This window comes from Bidens hawaiensis, unplaced genomic scaffold (genome assembly GCF_021521415.1).
Source record: "Bidens hawaiensis isolate Kalapana, Puna unplaced genomic scaffold, B.hawaiensis_p1.1 tig00008436_1, whole genome shotgun sequence".
NCBI lineage: Eukaryota > Viridiplantae > Streptophyta > Magnoliopsida > Asterales > Asteraceae > Bidens > Bidens hawaiensis.
In genome coordinates, this window is record NW_027504978.1 from 53,083 (window position 1) to 63,520 (window position 10,438).

Consider the following 10,438-nt stretch of genomic DNA (forward strand, 5'->3'; position numbering starts at 1 on the left):
TAGTGATAAAAAGTTCAGGATTATTGTTAAAACATCATATACAACATTTATTTTATTCCTCTTCTATCCCTTTCCACACCCTTTACTTTTATTTGTTTGATGTGCATGCACCCTTTCAATTTTTGACACCACCTCCCTTCTAGGACCACCCCTACACCATCAATCACTTCCCATTTTTTATTTTTATTTTCATTTTCATCAAACACACCTAATATTGTTTTCTATCTTCCTCATGTCCACCCTCTTGTCAAAAGTCAAAAACAAAATCCCCATCAGCCTGCTTGGTCCTACTTGGACTAGTCGGTCATATCTGATTTTCATGTATTTATTGGAAAAATTCGTTGTCATTCTTTTTCACGGACATACAATGGAAGACGAAATTGGTATGTTTATAATGTTAGGTAATGAATATCAACTTTTAAAATACTTTAGTATTAGAATATGCATTCTTTTTATTTATATTGATATTCATATTTTGTTATTAGTAATAGTAAACTTTTGCTATTTGACACATACATAATTTCTCAAAAAATAATCTCTTTATAGTCTACTCACAAAATCTCTTTATAATTTACTCACAACTTCCTAATTAACTGACCTGGTCTAACAATTTCTGAAACCATGATTTAAGAAGCGACAGTTTTAAGGTCGTTCTCACCTTGTGTTTCGCTTTTCCAACAAGGTTATGGCTATGATGAAATAGTGAGGCAGTCAAGCTATGTGATATTATAGATGAAGCAACATTCTAGAATATTAAAAGTAAGAGAAACAAAATTTGTATTGAAAACTATTAATTGTAAGGAGCAATACAATATAAGTTTTATAACTATTAACAAAAATATTTTTACAATTTTAGAGGTAAAAATTCAAATTTCACATGAATGGAGATTATTTGTTTTATTATTTAGTATTTGAATTATGACTAATTAAACTTCTTAGTAAAGTGTGATAAAACTTGATTATCGATCAAAATCATATAATGATATAAATAATCTAGGTTTATTGGATTTTAATAATTCCTATTGAATGGTATTGGTCGATAATAATTCTTATTCACTTTATCGCCACTGGCCCCAAATTTAAAAAAAGTTGGCCCCCCATTAAAAAAGACTTAACGGTGTTATACTTTTTTCCGAATTTCGGACCAATGTTTTAGAACTTTTGATTGGAAGGAGAATGCATGTCGTTTGATGTAAAACTTAGCTCGAAACGGTGATCCAGACATCTTAATTTTGTTAACTGTAAACTTAAATACCCGAATTGAAGTATTGTTTCGAGCTAAGTTTTACATTAATCGACACGCATCCTCCTTCCGATCAAAAGCCCTAAATATTAGCCCGAAATTCAGAAAAAAAAAGTATAACACCGTGAAGCCCTTTTTAACAAAGGACCACTAGGGGGCCACTTTTTTAAATTTGAGACCATTATTATGATAAAATAAATAGAAATTATTATCAGCCAATATCAATCTATAGAGATTATTAAAATCCAACAAACCAATACTCTAATATTTTGCCTACATTTGATAAAAAAAATTATTATATTATTAACTTTTTTGACCCACCCAATTTCCCCAATCACCCAACCAAGGAAAATGGAATTTTGCCTAATTATTTAATTATAAAGTTAGAATCTTCGTACAATTATGCCGCTTTCTTTGAAACTAATAATAAATATATTATATGAAGTCACGAGCTAGTGTAAGCCAAAGGATTTGAGCACGAGTGATGTAGATAATAACCTACAGATCTACGTTGTAAAAATCGCTAGTTACTAGTCGGACAGTATTGTTTGGACTAGCGATTAATTAGAATTAATTAAGATTAATCGGATTAAATGATGTATAATCTCCAGTTTTATATATATACGTACATATTTTTATATATAATTTTCATTTTTATACATACACGAACGCATTTTAGTCATGAATTATTTTAAAGAAAATATGTTAGTTGTAGCATTCAATCTAAAACAGATTGATTTATTTCATAAATTTAATTGAAGTGACAATAGATAAGTCTTATCCTAGACTTGACTATATTACACTAGAGGTAGACAAATAAATCGGTTAATCGAAACGACTCGAAAATCGAATTGAAATCGAACCGGTTTGAAACCGATTATGTAGAAATCGGTTTGGAACCGATTGAAACCGTATGGTTGGAATTGGTTTGTAATTTTCTCCACATAAACTTGTTAACCGAACCGAACCCGGGAAAAAACCGGTCAAAACCCGAACCAAAACTGACTTTGACTTTTATTGACCAAACCGAGCCGATTTCAACCTCTATAATACACAAACCCTACCTAAATTATCCAAAAACTTAATATGATAAATAATAATAATAATAATAATAATAATAATAATAACAATAACAATAACAATAAAAGAAATATGACATAGGATTCTTCTTCTAGCATTTGGGTTTGTCACTTTCTTCATTGCATGCTTTTTTCGCAGACGAATTTTCCTAAATTCTACCGGCATGCGTGGGGGTTTGTTTCTCTTGCATACCTCAAAAAACTAAATTTTAATAATAAAAAAAAACTAAATTTTTACACATAAATATATATATATATATATATATTTCATATTTTTCTGTTTTGATTTTAACACACACACGTATTAGTATAGTTTATCATGCATGTTTCTTTTAGTTATTCTAAAATACATAAATAATATTTTTAGTATATTAAATACAAAACCTTAAGTAAAAAACTATGAACACCGTATGATATACTTGTACATAGTAAATGCAGATATCGTTGAAGTATAAAAGAGAACGGAATAACTGGTTACATAACGACCTTATGTATCACACTTAAAGTAACATATATACGAATAAATACTTTGATTTCTATAATTTTCTATTTAAAATTAATTATGCATTAAACTAGTGTCGCATTTCTTAAGTCCTTATGTGTTTAAAAAGAGTAATTTGCTAGTAATGTTGTGTATTAATTCACATAACTTTAAATTGATTATTAAGTTTTTTTTAATATATAAAAAAGGGTATAGAGTGTAGTACTTGAGAAGGGTATAATTAGGGATTAGTCCCTATCTTATCAGCTTTTTACAATTGTACCCTTTGATCTTTAACGACGAGACATGAAGTACAAAGAAACATTTCTAGAAAAAGAAATTGAGAAATTTTATTTCCTTTTCTTTTACGTTCACTTTTTCTTCTTTTTATAATTTTTAATTTATTTTTATTTCTTTTAATGGATACGTGTCACTACAGTCCAATTTTAAATTCATCTTACATGTATACTATGGGATTTAACTCCTCCATTTTTAGAAAAAAAAGCACTTATTACACCACCAGATTACGTAAACTTATATGTAACAGAAAAACACTATGATTTACGTGGAAACATTATATTATAGATAGGTTTACAATTTGTTTACAATGTGTTTTGTGACAAATAAGACGCACCCTGCATATATTTGAAGCCTATAAAAACCACCAAGTCGGGTTTATTTATAATTAATATAGCTAAATACAGGTTTACAATTCTTAATCTTTCTGGTAAATTTTTAAATCTCCATTAATCTTCTTGTCTTCAATAATTATATGAAATGAAAACTTTTACAGGGAACGCCAAGCCACTTGGATGCCAGTGTGGGCCCCGATAATGTCAACATAGTCTGGCCTGAGTGATGGTGAGGCCGCATTGCGGTCGCGATACCGCTTAACTGAGAAAGTCGCCGTTCAAAAAAAAAATGAAAACTTTTAGAATTCCAAACATAAGGATCCAAAATTTAATGGGTTGCAAGTTGTGACAATTTGAATAGCCATTGGTCGATCTATGACCCAATACAACCAAAAAGATCACATTCAACAAGTTATTTAACCCACTTTTAATGTTTTCTCTTATATTTTAACAAATATAACTTAATAAATTATAACAAAATAAATACACACACACTGAACCATAAGAAAACTAAAAGAAATTTGCCATTCTAAAATATAAAAAATAAAAAATAAAAGATGAAATGAATCATGAGAAACAATAAAGTTACGAAAAACTGATAAAACTATTATTAACCAATCAACTTGTTTCAGTTTTTTTTATTTCCCTTTATTAATTATAAAGTTTGAAATGTAAAAAAGGTTTAAAAAAATCATTTAGTTCAAAAAAATTACATATGTGATTCATATAACTTCTATGCTATGTATATATTGTATCTTGTATGAGATTCATATGTGTAACTTCGTGAGCTATACTGAAAAAATGGGAAAAAAATTGATTGGTTGATAGTAGCTTCATCGGTTTTTTCGTACTTTGCAGTTTTCGCTTGAATCCTCCCCATATTATGTTTGTATGTATGTGTATATGTGTGTGAATATAATCAAAAGTAATTTATTGGAGGAATTAATTAGCACTAACTAGAGTTGGAAGATACATGTACAAGGAATAAGGATGGAGAATAAAGTTGAAAAGAGTGCATTTATGCTCTTTCAAGACAACGTAGGAATACACTTTCCAATTCCGGAGGCTTGAAGTAACTCCTAATGCCATTACAATGGCTTATGGAAACACTCTTTCTTTTCTTCGGGGCTCCGGGACACTCCAACGCCGGAATCCTTGATTCTGGTGTTGTGGGCGTCATGCAACACTCTTCTTCTTCTTCTTCTTCTTCTTCATGTTTCTCTTCATTGGGATTTCGGCTTCCTTTCTTTGTGTATATCGGCTTCAAAGGAGTCAGGAATTCGATTCCGGAGATGACCCATTTCTTGGTTTCGGATTCGGGTTCCATTGTTTCTTCTATGATTCCCATGTTGGTATTGAGGATTGGTTTAAACTTTTTTTAAGTAAAGGAATGGGAATAGAGAATATGGAGGAAAGGAGTAGGAAAGTGAGGGTGACTTTTAAAGTGGGAATGGAATTGAGGATTGATGGAGGTAAGGAGACATGAAAGAGGATGTAGTTGAATTTGCTTAGGTAATTGGTTGGTTTTATTAGTGGAAAAAGATGGCAACTATGGATGAATTTATTAATGAATTTCTTTTCTTTCTTTCTTTTTTTTTTTTGGTGGGGGGGGGGGGGGGGGGGGGGTTAGTTTTTAACTTTGACATATGATCCTTAGTTCCTTACTACTTCTAGTCATAGACATAGAACACCCACAAGTTTTATTTGTAAACTATAATTGTGACCTACGTTTTGTTTTGTTTTTTTTGTGTGTGTGTTGGGGGGGGGGGGGGGGGGAGGGAGTGAGGGGGATGTAAATGCTACTGTAAAAGCTTTTTATTTTTACAACTTATCAAGATTACATATAACTATGACAACCCATAAGATTTACTAGTTCAAAACTTAAGCAAGTACAACAACAGTTGGTACTTAGTTATTTGTCAAAACTTTTCTGGTTTTGTATATTATAGTTTATATTCATGTTGAGATTTTATGGTGATACTTGATAGATACTTAAGTTATAAATACCCAACAGATTTTGAGTTGGGTATACGAACAAGTAATTTTAGTAAGTTAATGGGTATCAAAACCTGTCGATATGCCGGATATCCGATAGATACCTAACTAGTTTGGGCCGGGTATATAATACACTTTATAATCGGTTATGAGATTGAGATTATATAAACTCGTCCCAAACCCGACCTATTGTCATCCATACTCACATGTTGGATTTATTACACTTTGTTTCAAGCTACGCGTTACTTTAAGTCCGCTTGAGAAGCATGTTAGCTGAATTTATCATTTACTAAAGTTGTTGTTAGGTGTATCGGGTTTTATTAATCCAAACTATCATCTATTGGTCGCTGCTGCTTCCAATTAACGAATTGGCTGACAACGATTTCACCTGCGTCATATTTGTTCCCAACGGTTCGCGACTAACAGAGTCTAACGTCGTTAGTCGCAGGTCGCCGGGAAAACGTTTTTGCCTAGAAAACTCACATTTATTTCCTGAAAACTCAACATTTTCATCCCGGACATCTTTGTAACTTAGATCGGACCTTTATAGACATTTTTCTAGTAAAATGCCCCAATTATTGAGGTTGCTGGTACCCTAGAACCATCGTCGAAATTAGTTGGTGGTGCTCAAGTAGTGGTGGTTGGTTGGCGGTGAGTCAGTTGGTGGTAGTGGTGTTCAGGTTGATTTTTATGGCAAAAATGTGACTTTTCCAGCCAAAAACGTTTTTCTGAAGACCTGCAAGTGATGTCGTTAGGATTCTTTTATTCGCGAACCGTTGGGAACAAATATGTTAAAAGATGAGACCGTTAGTAACCAACTCGTTAGTTGGGACCGACAACTAAAAAAAATAATATATGAAATTAATAAAAACCAATACACTTTATTTATTATTATTATTATTATTTTGATCTCTCTTTAATACTACAAACCAATATTGTGTCTTCCTAAGTGAAACAAACAAGAGCACGAAAATTAGTTGAATTTAGTTAAATTTGAGTCAGAACCAAAATTTGAGAATAGTAATAAATGAAGGGTTAATTATGCCATGTGATCACAAGTATATTGAATTGTGATAAAAGGGTACCCAAGGATATCGTGAGCTGATCAAAGACATAGATTAATTAATTATAATAATATATATGGCCTATTAAAATATTAAAATATAAGGGTGGCGGGCAGCACGCAAACTATTGTCTTATTTCCATATTAGTAAATGTTGTAACCTTGGCTTTGTTACTTGTACTATGAGTCTTTATCATCTTGATTTTGAGTTAATCTTGCCGTGGATTAATGGGTTAAATTGTTCTGCTGTTTGTCATTTGATTATACACTTTCATTATTATTTTTTTATAAAATTTATTTACATGTTATGTATTAGGTATATAAAGTTTATTTTTTTTATAAAATTTATTTACATGTTATGTATTTACATGTTGTAAAAGTCGTTAGGCGGTCATAGGCGGTTGACTGGGGAGTTGCGAGTACTCGGGAGTAGTCGGGATTACTCAGAAAATACCTAAGGAGTACTCGGCCGAGGCGGGGAGTACTCGATCTAGGCGGAGAGTCATCGGGGAGTACTCGGCCGCCTACTCGGGAGTTTTACAACATTGGGTATACGTGTTAGTTTGTTAAAAGTTGTCCTATTGAAATTTCAAATAGATTTCTTGTTGTTTTAGTTATAAAACTTTATCATCTAACAAAAATAGAAATAAAAGACTAAAAATCAATGAATTGGCAAATTATCTAACACCGTACTCATTTCATACGGTTATATTAGTAAAATCTGTTTATAGTAATCCTATGCAAGTTCCATTATTCCATATGTGAATATCTATTTAATTACCTTTGTTACTCATTCGAATATTTTGGGCTTTGAGCAAGGCCGGCTTTGAAGGAGGGCTGGGTAGTCGACGGCGTCGGTCCGATCATTCCGGTAGACCTGAATTTATATATATATGTATGTATGTGTGTATGTGTGTGTGTGTGTTTTGTTAATGTTTTAACCCAATTACTTAACTTATTTAAGCCCATTTTTATAAAAAAAATTGTTTGCACAACCTAAATCATAACAAATAAACCCATTTAAACATACAAATGTTTAAGCCCGATAGAAAATTTTGTCATCTAACTCTACTAATAAAAGAAAATAATGAGGATGATGTGTTAATCTCACATTTTTTTTTCTTGGTTTAATCTTTTTCCCATTCATCCTACCTATCCATGGGTTATATGGTAAAACCATTTTGACAAATGGGTTATAATTTCCTTTATGATTCTCTAATCTCTCATCTCATTTATCCTAAATATCCATGGGTCATGGGTTAAAATAATTTTGCAAATGAGTTATAATTCTTTTCTAATTCTCTAATTTCTCATCTACTTTATCCTACTTATCCATGGGTAGAGTCAAAACAAATTTTGGCAAACGGGTTATAATTTCCCTTCTAATTCTCTAATATCTGATCTCATTTATCATGGTTATCCATAGGTAATGAGTCAAAACAATTATGGCAAATGCTGTATATAAAGATATTTGTTCGAATTTGTAAATTTGAGATTCTAAACTTTTTATTGTTTGTACTATATATTTTATTTTCTTTTTACTTTTGATTTTGTTCGTCTCTTTCAAATAACGGACCTTATTTATTTTTATTATTTAACAAAGCCCATGTAATACACAGGTTCAAAAGCTAGTAATATATAAACAACAATAATTACAGACACTCTCATATATATTTAATATATTAAATAAATTATTTTATAGAAAATAATTTCGTTTAGGCTCACGAGCCTACTAGAATTCGATAAGTAAAACTCGGGCTCGAGATTGATTAATTAAAGGGGCTTCACTTGAGGGTCGAGAGCATTTAAACTCCCTTGTTCGGGTTTTTGCCGATCGCCCGATCCGATTCCAAGTAGTTCACGAATGGCTGTGCTACGGATCCCGGGAGGTTAAGAATGTAATTTCACGTATTTTCTAACTGCGTTTATTAATAACTTTATAACCGAGTTTATATAATAATTGGTTCGAAACTTCAAACTAATCGAATACACTTTGGTTTTTATAATTTCCAATTTAAAGGTTAGGCCCAAGCCCAACTCAGCAAATCAGTCATCATTCTGTCTAATATGGGCCACACGAGGTCACGAGGCATAATAAGTTAATGGTCAAGCTCACATTTGGGTGTGATGGGCTCATGTGCTTAAAGGTGCTTAAAAAACCCGAACTTGAAAAAAAACTGGTACCGGGTTTTTTATATCAGGGTATTTACTACCTGAACCCGTATCCGACTCTACCTGTAGGATACGAATAGGATATGCATTTCAGTACAAGACCCATACCCAGAACCGGGCTCGGTTTGCACTTGGTAATACCCGGAAATCGGAACCGGTTCCGTACTCGGAACTGGGTTTTCCAATACCGGAAACCGGGTCTTTCAAATACCCAATATACTATTCAAAAAGGACGGAAAGAATAGGGTATTAATACAGGAAAACGAAAAAAAGTAACACAAGAACCGAACCTACATCAATATAATTAACATTTTGAGTAATTTGTTAAGATATGCAATTTAGATTAGATCTTAGTATTTATATCTAGCATGTTATTTGTTATGTTTTGACTTTTATCTCTTACAAAACATATCATCTTACTGTAGTTAAATGCACATGTAATGTTTTTCTAATAAAACAATTGGAATATTACAATTATTTGAAAATAATTTAGCAATTTTTTAAAAATGTGTGAGGTACAATTGGGCTATCATAAACTTGTATTAAGATAGTAGTTAATAATTAAGGTCGTCAAAATAAGTTGTTTGTTAAAAAAACTTAATTTGAATTGTAATCATCTTATCTTAAAAATTATATAGTAGCAAAATCAATAAAAAACACTATATTTACTCTCAATACATTGTAGTGACCTGACCTAATATACTAAATAAAAATCGGTGATCGGATCTCAAAGAAACTCACTCTTGGTAGCAGGGCCGTCTCCGAGAATTTATATGCCTCGGCCGAGTTGAAATAAAAAGGCCCATAGACCCTAACAAGTAACAAAATAATATAAGCAAAAAAATTTTTAAGCCTTATGTAAATGACTTTTTGTTTGATTTAAACAATTAAATTTTTAAATGGGCTTATTTGGTAAACTTTTTTGTATAAAAATAGGCTTTAAAATGTCTCAATGAGACTAGAACCTACAACTTTTTGGTTGGGAGTCATATCCCTTTGCCACTAGACCAAGCTAGTTATTATATAATTAAGGTAAAACATTAAATATACATGTTTTTTTCCATAAAAATATATAGATAAAAAAAATCGTGCCTCGGAAAATTAAGTGTCCCGGCCAGTCACCCACGTTACCCTATGCCTGAGCCAGCCCTGCTTGGTAGACATACATATATTGAAAAATTGCACTCCGGTAAAATAAATTTTATGGGTCCACCATCGGTTATACACCTTTATTGACATACATAATTGCATTTTATATGTATACGAGCATGTTAGCCGTGGTATACAAACTTAGGGTTCATATGACATTTAGAAGGCGACAAATGGGCGTATAGAGATGTATAGCTATATAAATATAATAGTTAGACCTAAAAAAGAAAAACAAAATTATAAGGTATGTTTATAGCCATTAAATGGCTTTTTCTTTTGCATACATTGCATACCTCTCTACTTTTACACACATCTGCTCATCAATATCACTGATTCAATGTTAGAGATACAAAATCTTATTTTGGCGACGCCGGTTCCACACTTAGCATCACGACTCGTCCTCTTTAGATCATGTGGCAATGCAAATACATGTCTCGTTAACAGTAGTCGAATAAATGTCGTAATTCATTGTTTTAGAAATTAAACAGTTATACGCAATGCGTTATACAATAAGATTGTTATGTAAACAAAGATACCAATTTCTATCAGCTACGGATATTGAAGATCAAATACGTAAAACCTTATGTGTGTAGTCTAGATACATACAAAGTGTGGAAAACAAAA